Source organism: Odontomachus brunneus, unplaced genomic scaffold (genome assembly GCF_010583005.1).
Source record: "Odontomachus brunneus isolate Ranch 3 - 2012 unplaced genomic scaffold, Obru_v1 Obru_scaffold_158, whole genome shotgun sequence".
In the NCBI taxonomy this organism is placed as follows: Eukaryota; Metazoa; Arthropoda; class Insecta; order Hymenoptera; family Formicidae; genus Odontomachus; species Odontomachus brunneus.
Window position 1 is genome coordinate 78,934 of NW_022639608.1, and position 13,921 is coordinate 92,854.

The 13,921-nt window shown below is 47.8% G+C and overlaps 1 protein-coding gene across 4 annotated transcripts in view; it reads left to right on the top strand.

Annotated features, from left to right (window-relative positions):
- LOC116850882 (protein grainyhead) overlaps positions 1-13,921 on the top strand; it is a 172,874-nt gene that overhangs the window by 22,427 nt on the left and 136,526 nt on the right. Inside the window, exons 1-2 of one of the 4 annotated variants that reach the window (XM_032829691.1) lie at positions 2,547-2,773; positions 4,020-4,132. The exons of 1 other annotated variant lie outside the window; for it this stretch is intronic. The gene's annotated coding sequence lies outside the window, so the exon portion shown is untranslated. Of the gene's footprint in view, positions 1-2,546; positions 2,774-3,354; positions 3,440-4,019; positions 4,133-13,921 lie in introns of those variants that run through there. 2 more of the 4 variants (XM_032829689.1, XM_032829690.1) reach the window with 2 other exon arrangements.

Consider the following 13,921-nt stretch of genomic DNA (forward strand, 5'->3'; position numbering starts at 1 on the left):
TGCGCTCGTGTGCGCGCGGGCGCGTGAGAGTAAAGGCGATAATGGTCGCGGCGGTGTGTCCGCGCGTATCGTACATACGTGCGCATCGCCGAGGTGGAGTCAGGGCCTTAGGAACGGTTATGCATTATGATTTACGTTCGTGCGCATTGGCTGCAGTTGCAACCCACCGGCTACTCCTCTGTACGCGGGGTGGTGTATGTGGGGGAGCGCACGTGTGCCACGTGCGTGAGTGCGCGTGAGTGCCCGGTAACGTCCGCGCGACATCGCGGTAAGTTGTCATTTCGCCCGGCTGGCAGGAGGAACGGTCGGGGGCGGAAACGACGTTGCTACGAGCTGGTAGCAACTTGTGCACGCACGTACGCACGCACGCACGTACGCACTCACATATGCAGGCACGTATTCCTTGTACACGACCCCGGGATTCTGTTTTATAATTAGATAAGATTGCTCGCGGATCCGTTTTAATTAGTTTAGATGGATGGATCCGTTACGGGCGAGCGCGTAACGCATGGTCACATTAGTATCGTTAACACGCGTTGCGAAATTACAGCTCGCCCCGGCCGATTATATTCTTTGCGATGTCCGCAAACGATGTCCTCGTAAACATATAAATCAGTCGGTCTTCACCACGGCGCGTTCGTTATTGCTCGCGGATGTTTATTTTCCGCGCGCGCGCACTCATTGACAGATACCTTACACGATCGAGGGAGCTCATTTTTTCTGCACTCGGTGATCATAATCATGTAAAAGTACTATAACTATCGACTAGTAATAGAGGCTGTTAATATGCATTAATCCGGGGACAGTCACATGAATAGCAATTTGTATCCTCGTGGATTCCCTCTACCCTTAAACGGAAAAGGATTATTCATCCGTTCCAATCAGCGATATAAGTTCGAATTCATTAGTTGAGTCTCATCGGAGTTCCATCAAAAGTTTTCGTCGTCCGTTCGACGCGCCTCTTAATTAATCAAAAAATCCACCCGTCACGGACAAGCTGATTTTTATACGGAGAGAATCTTTTAGTAAAAATTATTATATAGAAAAGATATCTTTTAACAAAATTTCAAAAACACGCTCTCTCTCTCTCTCTCTCTCTCTTTCCTTTTTTCGCTGTCTTTCCAAAAATATTAAATATAAATATATTATTAATATTTCAATCATTAGGACCAAACTCAATCATTGGAATATTTACATGCTTTTATTTTAGCATTTAGAAAGAAATGCGCTATTAAAAAATTCATTACATTTTTAGCGAAATTTATTCCTTAGCAAGATAGAACTCTTACTGACAGTCTGTTTAACACTAAAAACATAGTAAAATTGAAAAAAGAATAAATATACGAAAAAAAATTATAACATTCTCTCCGTGCAGGTGCATCGAATGTATCGACTCTAGTCGCGCTCTCACTAATCCACGTTACAACAACGAATTCAGAGTAGAATTTAAATTGCGTATCGCCTGTCCACGCGGTTGTTTGCACGCAGGAAATGGCGTGCGCCGCGGGGGTAATGGCGCTAATACCGGCGATTTTTCCCGGGATTGTTATCGCGAGTAGCCGGCGCCAGCTCGAGTAGCCAGCTCGCAGAGCGAAGAGCGGCCTTCGTCTCGCGTGGAAACGACGGCGCCGCGGTCCGCATCGTTTTATTCGCGCGGTGGAAACATCCGGCCGCGGGATGACGTGTGCGGTATGCACCGCGCTCGCGCGCGTCGTGCTCCGTTAAATCCTACGCACTATCTCACTCGACCCTGTTGCCTGCCGTATCCGCGACCGATAGCGCCGCCGATGCAGATACGCGATCAGATACACGCGACTTGTTCGAATTTTGCAATGCAGATCCGCGTCGAAAGTGATACGCCGATGCGATACTGCCGCGGCGGTGGTGCGTTGCAGTTGCGGCCCGAGGGCGGCGAGCGCGACGCGTAAGGATGCACTCGCGGCCAAAGGAAAACAGCTCCGTGAGCGTGAAGCTCGTCAAGCCATCGTTGCATCGATGGCTCGGAATTTATTCTGGCAAGTTATCCGCGAATTTATCCTCGAATTTTGGAGGATACAATCATGATGGTTGCGAGTGCAATATCGCAGAATCTGGTTCGAGTTGGGTAGGATTATCTCGAGGGTGAGTTCATGGACTCGCTACATTTCTTTTCATAATTCTACGCGGAACATATCCCGCAGAATAATCGACGAAATCGGTCATTAACTCATTAAAGGCTACAATTATGGCAGTTTTTTTTTAAGAATCTGTCTGTTTCCTAGAGATCACAGATCAATGTTAGATTATTCTTGTAGGCATAAATACAAAACTGGGAATTAAATGAAATTACTGAAAATATAAAAACAGATTTCTATGTGTAAGAGTTGGAGAGAAAAATATATCGGAAGCCGGAGTTTGCTGGACCGGGTCTTTCGCTTGCCGGGCGACTGCTCTAAACCATTGAGTTACCCATTGAGGCTCCCGCTCCAACACACTCTCTCGTCTTCTTATATTGATGTTATTATCAAGATGCCGTGTGTTACCTCAGTTCGGCTTACATCCTACAGTTCGGTCAGCCTAACATCACATTCGTCCCGAATGTGCTTTTCACTACTTTAAACTTTACGTGTGTCTAATATCCGCTCACCGGCCAGTGTTCCCTATCTATAAATCTAAACCATACTGAGACACTCCTGGGTCTTGCGCGATATTTTCAACGAGGCCAATATTAAACACAATTCAAATGGCAGCTCCGAACCGATCAATCCCGAACTCTGACGAGGAAACACGATGAGTACGCTAATCTCACTTCTGAGAATAATACTGTAGGCTATAATATCTTTATTTTAAAGAAGGTACAAAGTATAACGGTTCGTGGTATCTGTTTTGCTTCGTCCGAGTCTCGAGAAACGATCGATCTCGGTGACTCACTCTGTCTCCTTTTAAGGCATTCGAACGACAGCTGATCAGAACGCTATCATGCTACAACGGTCTGATGTTTGTTTATTCTTCTAACAGTTAAATTTAAGAGATTTTGAGTCGCACGTGACAATCACCAAAACAACGGCTTTCAAATGAAATCATAAAATAAGCCTACATATGTATTAATCAAGTAATTTTAAAAAGATAAAAGAGGGACGTGCATATACACACGTGCACGCTCTTGTAACATAATTACCACGAGTAAAGCTGACTTATCAATGTTCTACATGTGATTTGTGCTGCATTAAAAATTGGCGTAAAATTGAATATAATATTACGTGGGATAGATACACGAGTCGCTCAGTGACGCGCTCGAGCACAGCCGGCGCGCTGGAAGTCGCGCGGACGTCAACAAAGCAATGCTATATATAAGTCGACTATGTACCGTGCTCGTGATTGTAGTAATCATACACGCGCCGGCAGGTAAACACGTGAGATGACGTTTCCCGGTATTTTCGATCTTCATGTATTAATTTAAGTTAGTAAAAGTATTAATTTAAGTTTATAAATTGAAGGATCAGGAATGTGAATCTATGATGATATTCATGTCGCAAGACATGATGATAAGCAAGACGTCGTGATAAAAGTATCGTTATTTTCGAGAGCAATATTAGCAACGCAAGATTTTGAGGGTACCTGTGTGAGAGAGATTTCACACACATTTCATTTTTATTAAATTTGTAAAAGATATATAGTCAAAACATATATTTTCACTTCGTGTAGATCGAACAATCGCTCTATCTGGTAACTAATTAGGAAAATTATTTTTTTGTTTCACACGCAAAAAACAATTCTGTTGGTGCAACCGAATTTTCGGTTACTCAGAAATCAGACGAAAATTTGGCTGTAGGAACAGAAAAATTCCTTTATGAGGCTTCTGTATAGTCAATTGTTCTCAGTTGCCTCAACCGAATTCTGATATCATTGAATGTTCAGACGAATATTTTCGGTTGCGACAACAGAAATATTAGTTTCCATAACAGAGATATCGTTTCTGATCATCTAATTTTCCTTGGTTCCTATTTGGTTGCACCAACTGAAATTTTTTTTGCGTGCAGATCTGGGAAAGTTTGTGACCACGCGACAAATACAGTTACGGACAATATGATTCCAACGGATGCAGATGCGGCACCGGAGGATCCGGTTCGGGCCGAGTAGGACCGGCTCGAAGGTAAGTTCGCAGTAATCCCCCTGTACTTTTCCACTTAACCCTTGACGATCGACAGATGATACAAAGCCATCAAAATAATTCGAGTCACGATCGCAAATAACGTATTCGTGTCTACCCTTTCGTTCATTAAATTTAACCGGCGAAATTCATTGTTTGTTCCACATCTGGATCAGATGTCCGGTCCTCAGTTTCGTGGCGAATGGTGAGTGAGACAAACATTTCTGGTGATGGTTTTTGCATGTTTTATAATACCAGGCTATATTGAGCGACAGCTGCGAAAGCCGGGTTCTCCTCGTTTCGACGAGCGAAAGAATTCGCGAAAATACAGTCGAGAAAAAGAGTGGCGGACGATTTACATTGCATGGGCGGTCACTATCGCCCTGAGTTAAGGAAAACGTATATATTGCAAAATACGATTACTGCAGAGTCATGGCCATGCCGTGATAAATATTAATGGTCGCTAATACGCCGTCGTGTCGTATCGAGTATTAGTTTTCTGTACCGCCAGCGTGCCCGCCGATCGTTTTGCTCGTGCGGCTGTAATTTCTCTCGCGATAAAATAATCACAGGACAGAATCAGTATATCGACGACGACGCGACTGTCTAGCCTGCAGCATGCGCTGCGGCGATTTATTCGTGCGCTAAATGGATCTACGTGACCGGATTATAAGACGCGGCACTAACGCGGCTAATACTTCCTGAGCGAGTTCTAAGGACGTTTCCTGACACCTCGGACGCATCAAACCGCAGATAATGCGCGGCAAAAATGCCCGCTCCTACGAGTTTATCATTGCCTCATTAATCTCGTTTACTTCCGCTCCCTCTGCCCTCCCAAGAAAAACGAACACGATTATTAGCATGAAAAAAATCGACAGCCTTCGCACTTGTCTCGGCATGCGCGAGTCATATCGGGCCCCGGCTATCGCGCGTAAATACCGCTATTATAAGAATTTAATCCGACAGGCAATCTCTCGGCGTGCGCACACCGCCACCCGGAAGTCTGCGCCCGCGTCTCACGCTACGTGATTCGCATGCCTCTCCGGAAACGACGGATTCGTCAAATTGACGTTTAGATTAGCCCGAGCGGTCACCGCGATCGCCGTAATCGACTTCGTTTTTTTCGTACGCGTCTAATTTGCGCGGTAGTAAGTTGGGCGGTTACACGCGCTCACACGGAGAGAATTTTATGGTAAAAATCGCTACAGGATTTCTTGTAACAGAGGAATAGACCGATAATCTGCAGTAATTCACTATCATTTCATTTCGTATATGCTACTTATATATTTTAGGAACTGAAATGTGCTATTAAAATACTTGTTATATTTCTGGCGAAATTTTTTATATGTTAGTTAAAGAAATAAAATTAGTTAAAGAAATAAAAATATAATAATAATAAATTATTAGTATATTTCTTAGCAAGATAGACTTTACTACGTTGAAAAAAGGTGTTTGATATTTGTAACCATCAAATCAAATAGAAAAATAATTATCATAAATTGTGGCTAAGAAAATTATTTTTTTATTAAATTCTACTATAATGTTGAGAATAATAATCATACATGGAATGTTACTGCTACGATTTTTGTGTTCGAACAAGCAAACAGTATGAGACTGGAAATAATTATAATTTTAGACTAACACTTCTTACAGTCCATTCCTAAACTACTAAAATCATGTAGTAAAATTGAAAAAAATTGATATAAGAAAAAGACCAAACAACTATAGTCTTCTCTCCGTGCATGAACGACAACGATCGCAATGCGCGCGATTTTTCGGGCGAGATAACAGATATCGAACCACATGCGTTTTGCATTGCAAAGCATGAAGACGCGCAGCGGACGCGCGCGATGGATGACACGCGCTCGACTGCAACACGCGCATCGACCCGCCGCCACGTCGCGTCGCACGTAGAAGCGACAAGATCTTCTTCCGCTATTGATATTCAGATTAGCTCCCTCGCGCGCTCCATCCTGGATTGCTATAATTCAGCGTGTCTTGTTGCTCTCTCCGCCGATTTCTATATTCGCCAGCAATTAGCGTGGCGATCGCCGTCGCGGCGACTAGACGCCGAGGCAGGGAAGAAGATTCGCGCGATTTTTCGCGAGACGACGATCGACGATCGGCCTCGCCCCGGCCCGCGCAGCGGCCGGCGACGCCGAGCCGAGGATCGTCGTTTATCAGTCCTTTATCTCGCGGACCGGTTCGTCGCGGGAGTCCCTTGAGAACGCGGGCGGGCGGGCGAGCTCGCGCGCCTCCCGTTCGTCGTCGACGCTCTTCGCCGTGTCGCCGTTTATAACGCGTAAATAACGTTGACTTCATAAAGCACATTATACCGCGAAATCAACGGTGCTCGCTCCTATAAATCAAGCTCGCGCTATCCGCCGGCTACGGGCCCGCGGGCACGTCGCTAATGAAAATTTGTAGAACGTTGTTATCGGGACTAGTCGGCCGGTGGCGTGACGCATCGTGTGCACAAGTGTCCCGGAGAGAGAATCTTACGACGACGACGACGATGCTCGGCCGGCGGTGATTCGCGTGAGCGCGAAAAATCTGCATACAACTATATAACTCGATCCGATATTTCATCCCATCGATAAGATACGCGCGGAACGGCTGAAGTCGTGCTCCGGCTGATAAGTTTTGACTTAAAAGGACACCGCGCCGTGGTCTCTCGCGAATTCAGTCCGGGAATACTCGATATAATACAGAACGAGAATCGAGAAGAGTACGAGAGGAACGCGAACGTTTTTCTCGGTTCTCCAAAGGGCAGGCAGATGAAACGATACTGAGCGAGAACGTGTTGCCGCGAGATTTGCATATGTCAATCACTCGCGCACAAACCGCACCGCGATCCGAGAGCTGGTCGATGGCTGGAGGAGGAGCTAGAGGGGGAGAAAGAAAGACACGGGGAGAAAAAGTGACATATATCCAGATCCAGCGAAATTATCGCGCCGGACGCGACGGTAACGCTTGAGGTACCGCGCGGCGGTTCTTTCTTTTTTTCCATTCTGCCTGAATGAGCGCGAGAGCTAACGGAACACTTGTTTACACTGCTCGCATTCGACAATCGCATAAATCGCGATTCGACGCTGTATACGCACACACACACACACACATACATACGTACACCATCCCCCGCTCATAAACAGCGTGGTTCGCGTACGCTCGAGTGATTATGATTGGTCGAATAATTATGATCGGTAGCCTGTTTCGCAGAAAACCGGCGTATACGAATCGTCTCGCATGCCTGATCGTAATTAATAACGCAAAAGGCGCCCACAAAGCTGTCACGTCGCCGCGGCACGCCCGAGTAGGGGTTGGCGAGGAGAGAGGGGGCAAGAGGGGGAGGAAATTGCAATTTGCCGATAGGGAATAGGGAAACGCCTATGCGCGCTCGGGTTCGCGGCACGCCGCGCTTCTTTTTCTCCGTTTTGTTCCCCCCCCCTCCCTTCTCTCCCCCTCTTTTTCTTTTCTTCCTCACATCCCGCGCAAACTGACGTCGCCGCAACGCAACGCAACGCTCGTGCAACGTCCCCGCCGCGTTATTATCATTATTATTATTATTATTACTTCTTTTATCCCCTATTTCCCGCCTACCAACGCCCTCTTTCCCACTCTACTTCTTTCACCCTTATCCCCCGTCTTCACGGCCGGCGGACCGGCTCGATCGGCTACCTGGTCCTTCGCGTTACGCATTCAGGTCTTGCCTAGATGCAGGATAATATTTCCTGTAACTGTATAACAGATTTACGAGCGAGTCACCTGGACGGCGTATGTGAGCGGGAGGGAGCATGGCTGTGTGTGTGTGTGTGTACACACGTCGCGGTTGGATAGGAAGGCTATCGCGGCTCGCTCGGCCGCGTGAAATCGAACTTAATGATACGGTTTTCGACCGGAACGCCGCGCGGAGCTGCCCTGTTGCACCCGAGTTACATATTTGTCTCTGAATGTCTTACGTGTCGGTGACGATGGGCGATTTTTAAACGCGCGCCTGCGAAATCGAGAATCGAATGATCGATGATTCCATCGAGGCGAGTTAACAGTAAAAGCGCGCGCCCGATCGGCGACTTTTACTCACGCCGGATCTCTCTCCGAGTGAGAGTCGCGAAATTGTTCTGTCGATGAAAGGAAATGCACAGGGTGTACCATACGACGACGCAATTAAATTTTCGAATCGCGAAGAACATCTCATATTTCGCACGTTGTGATACCTGCTCGAAATTCCCGGCCGGCTTCTCCAGTTCGCAGCGTATTACATAACCATCGGAGCGGATAATGGTAGACTCACCCTTACTTATCTACGTCTCTCTTTGCGACAGCAGCCAATTTCTTCTGTGGTTCATTTAATATTATTTTCCGCGCCGTTCATTTAACGCTCCATTAACGCGTTTCTTTCAGCGTGCAACCGGCGAAAATTGTCTCAAATCTTCATGTATTTTTTCCTCAATTTTGCGCTGATTCATGACACGCCGTGTGTATCAATAGCTCAAACGCAACGTTGAAAGTGCCTCCGTCTAAAAAGCGGCAACCTAATTTGCATAATGATGCCGGCTAAAAACCAGTTCGAGCGACAAGTGTTAAATAAACGTCAACACTCAGACATTAGGTCTTCCGTGGCTTTTGTGAAATCGTTCACGCGCGCTCCGTTCGGCCACTTACGAAATCGGCCTAATCGACGCGTCCAATCGAAGAAATTTATTTTTACAGACGCACGACCTGATTCCCTTTGCCTGCGGATTCGCTCGTCCGGACACGCGAAAATGGAACGATACGCGGGCACCATTAAAGGTCATGCGTCCATTTAATTTTGAGCATAATTAATTTGACGCATTAGTGGAGCGTGCTTGGCAGTAAATAACTTTCTAGGAAACTATTGGTGCGTGAGCGCGGCCGTTATCGCGCGCAGCGTTGAAAATATAGTGGCGTATTAGCGATGTAACGTTAAACGATACTATTCGTTATTTTTGCGTGCATTATTGCGTCCGTGGAGCGGCGGTGACGTTGATTAATGATACGAGCCGATTCACGCTGATAGAGCGTGCGGCGCGCTATCACGTCGCGTCGACGAAATTCCGATTTTCGCTATAATTATGATACACATAATTATATATTCCCATGTACCTCAACGGCTACCCACGCTGCACGTTAATACACGGGACGTTACGTAATACCACACCGTGGCGACAGCGAATGCAAATCTCGCCATTGCGCAACAGGGCTGTCCCTTATCGTAAAATCGCAGCGCGCTCGCGCGTCTAATTTCAATTCCGTCGTAGCGCGCGAAAAATACCACCGCGAAAAATTCGTCATAAATAATCCGAGTAGGGTCAATGGGATTAATCAACGCGGGGACAAGAGTCTTGCGACACTTGAGCGCTTGATAATGGCCAAACTAAATATAGAACCGTGCGCGTACCCTTAAAAATTCGCCACGAGGTATTTCATATCGGGAGATATGCAGGGACGCAGGTGGAATTGTTTGAAAGTTAGTTACGCCGCCAAATCTTTTGCGTCCAACGTTCATAGAACTTCTCCTCTTTGCTTCGCCAACTACTCGATAGACTTCCCGCGCGGAAACGCCACCGAATAAATGATTCTCATTACTTAAATTTAGCGGGCGCGAGAAAGTCTCGGTCGTTCTCACGGCTACGTTTCGGAATGCATGTACGGCGCCTTCGCGCGGCAACGAAAAAATTATGGTGGCGCGGATTATACGAGGGAAATCCTCTATATCAGGAGAAAGAGTGAGGAAGGAGAGTAGGTATCTCGCAGAGCGAGAGGTAGTCGAAGTTTTTTGGCTTTTTACGCTCCGACAGATAAAGCCCTGACGGGGGTGTTCCCCGACCTGACAGGTGCATCTCTTCTTAACGTTTTCTATAGAACACCATCTCGACCATCGGTATCCAACATCAGGGCGCACACTGCAGACGTGAGCGCGCGCGCGCGCGCCTGTGTATGTGCGCGTACGTCAGCCTACCAGGTACGCATATATGTGCGCGCTGCGCTTCTCGAGATAAATATACTGGCCATGTACCTCAGGTATATGCAGGCAGCATTTCACGAACGAGAGAGGCAGGTAGGAGAGGCCCTATATACACGCAGGTCCCTCTACCTGAGAGGTCACTGGAGTGACTAAGGAAAAAAGATTATCTAGCGAGAGACGATAATGTCCGTCTGAGAGAGGGAAAGAGAGAGAGAGAGAGAGAGAGAGAGAGAGACGAATGAACGGCGAAAGACAGGGAAAGAGACGCGCATGGAAAATCCGCGGCAAAGTGTGATATCCCTTGAATTCCCAGCGACGAGATCTTGGGAATCGTTTAAAGAAGATATCCGCCCGAAATGTATGCCGAGTATTGTGCTGTCGAGCAGGTGCTTTTCAGGAAGGAAGAGAAGTGCCATCGTTTAGTATTGTGTTCTTCAAATATTAACACCAATGCGCAACTCTTAGTAGCGTCATTTCTTTCGCCTGTCATTTATATTTTCTCTATAAAAGAGCCGACTTTCCTCTTTTTCTCATTGAAATGGAATTTGAAGAAAGGGTACTTACGTCCGCCTCAGCGCGTTTTGTCCCGAATTTTCAGTTCCAGTAAACGTTGTTAGGATCACGTTACGACGATACGACCAACAGGTTTCTAGGATTACTTGGGATAACTAATTAAGATCGATTCAACTGTCCGGCTTGCATACATAGTATCGAGGTGTCGGGTCTCGCGCGACGCGGGATTAAGACCCCGATTTTTCCCCGTTGCTGAATCACGCCGGTAACACGATCCGCGCCGGGCACACTCGATGACCTTAATGTAGCGCGAATATTTAAGAGAGCGTAATGCATTTCGGCTTACGCTCTTCTTCTCGCATGTCGTCCGCGTGCGTGCGTGCGCGCACGCCCGCGATCGAGCACGTAATTAACGCACATACGGGACGTCCCTAAAACGTTTTTATTCCGCTCGTAATTACCGCGAGCACACTCTGCGAGCGCACTGTCGCATTATTGCGTAATCGCGAGGTAATTAATATCCCTTTGCGCGCTCACTGCGAGACGATTGGCATTTTTTCGCGCTCGCTCGCACTTACACGAGCGCGGGTCGAAAGATGCGCAATCAACGTTAATTGCGTAACGCCTAATGATAAATTATCTCTTACGCTTATCCACGCATCGTTGGACAATATGTAAAGCCCGATAGAGGCGATTGCCAGTCGCGCGCCGGTCAGAGCCTCATCCTTCTTCCTCCTATCGTAATTGAGCTATGCATAATAAAGGATCGCTAAACGACGACACCTTAACAGATCTCTAATGACCACGTATCAAGCGATGATGGGATCGCGCGCGGGTGCTCGGTTCGTCGCGTCTCTCCACCACGAGCGTTTAATCGTGCGAAAATCCCCGGGCGAAACTTATCAACGGCCGAGAAATAAATGACGGCCGCGCCGCGGCGGGCTTCAGTTGCCGTTGCTGCTTTTCCCCTCTCTCGTTCCTTTTTTCTTTTCCATTCGCATGATTTTATAATGAGCGGCGGGATAAATAATGCATGTGCAGCCGGGCGTAAGAACAGGAATGAACTTTTAGCGTTTCTCAGGCAGAAGCGACGGTGTGACGACCGTCGTCGTGCAAGGCGGTGTGAATCCGAGAGACTGTGATTAATACGCGTCGATTTCTTAAGTAGGCGCGAGTACGCTTTGATGCATGCCTATTTACTTTGCGTCGTTTTCTTTCTTGCGCATACGATCGTTGCATCGGAATAAGCTAAGCGAACTGTTGTCGCGACGGAAATATCGCACGAACACGCAATAGAGGATCTTTCTGGCGTGAGATCGAAACACAAAAGGCTCCCTCGGGCTCTCATAAGGTCTCAGGTAGAATTAGACCACAAACTTCTCTTTCCCAATTAATTTCGATAGCAGTATATACTTCCAACGTTATCGATTCGACTCGATTATCAAAGTGTCCGGGGAACGAAACTTTGAGAAAAAAACTATTAGACATTTAGATAACGCCGTCGAGCTCGGTAGTTTGAATAGTTGACGGCGAGGTGCAGCGTCGGGCGTGAGCCGTGTGGCGTGCCATCTCCAAACTATACTTTCCTTCGTGGGTCCTTGATGGCGGGCTCCCAATGGCTGCTCTCACCGACCCACGATGGCTGTTGGGCAGACCCGACGCGTTCACGAATCGTGTGTATAGGTCCCTTCGCACACCGCTGCGCACACAGTTCGAACATACACACAGGTATCCGACGTACACGTGTTTGTCGATAGCGCTGGGTATCCTAGTGTCGCCGTGCAAACGTTGTTGATTGGTCACATCGACTTCTCTCTTTCCGTCGAGACGTGCGCGAGCATCCATCGGGTTGTTGCGGCGGAAAGAATGCGAAATTTCGCACCGCCCCCTCAAGAGACCTGCGAACCCGCCGACCTAATCGTGGCCTCCCGTATGATGCACAAACTAATCCCGGGGAACATCGGTGCAAAGTCCGGTGGACGCGGTATGCTTTATGCTTATCCATTAACTCGAGGCGGTAATTACCGCCTGGAAGTTACGTAGGCATCATATTCGACGGCAAGTTAATAAGGGACGTGTACCGTGTACCAGGCTGGAAGGAAACAAGAGATCCTACTCTTTTTCTCCCTCTCTCTTTCGCTCTTGAATCGCGCTCGTGGTAATCTCCGCGAGTAAATAAAGTTTTAATTCAGTCGAGGTTATCGAGTTAAGTCATTATCGGGATGACATTTTATCATATCCCACTTGTTTCGCACACGCTCGTGGATTCTTCGAATTTGTCGATATGCGCCGCGCGTCCGGATACTTTGGAGAAGCTCTCAACGCCGGACAAATGTCACGTTCTCGTCGCGGTGATTAGCTCTCTATTTGGCTTGAACTTGACTTGTGAAGATGCATCGAGTCAGATCTCTTCGAAGCGATGTGAGTTCGCAGGGAAGATTCCGTTAAGAGCCGGCGCGTTAATCGATTACGTCGACTTGCGTCGCAAAGATCTCGCGCTGGGACTCAAAACTGGTCCCGCGTCGAAAGACAGGAGAGAAAGATAAGCCATGCACTTCATCGTTATCGTTATCTCCCGTAATTTTTGTGACTCTCGACTTTCGAGCGACAACGAGCGCGACTGGACGATTTGCTCGAGCAATTTCACCGGCCGAAAAGGACGGTTTTTACGCGAATCTCTCTGGAATACTGTCTTTTTCGGAGAGTGATCCAGCCAATTATGCCGCGGAAACGGCCAGTTAGCGAAATCAATCGGATGACGCCGCGTCGCCGTCGTCGTCGTCGTTGACGCGGGGAAAAACTCTTTCGCGAATTGCGGCGCGCGGTTATATCGCCTTGTTTCGTGACCATTAAACCGCGTTCGAGTCAATGAAACGCCCTCCTTATTCCTCCTCCCTCCTCGCCCGCCACGGGAACGCGAGACGCGCCGGACGCATGTCTGAGCGGGGTAACTGTTTTCCGTTCTTGCGAAAAGTTAACGGCCCGCTCGCCTCGCTCCTCGCCGGGAGAGTGCTGCAATTTCGCCGACTTATGGAAGCGGCGGTACGGGCGTAGCGGCGCGCCGGACGACGACGATGTAAGAACGCCCGTCGGGTATCCGCGCGATTTTACAAGTACCGTTACGCAAGGGCGACTTAATTTCCTCCGCGATCGATTTATCGGCGAGACGGTGAAATTCCGCGCGGCCCCGATGCGTCTTCGCGAGTCACGCGGCCATTAATCGCGACCGAAATTCTATTCGAAGGGGGACGATATTCTTTCCTCTAAAGTTCAAGTCACACAAATACTTTCCA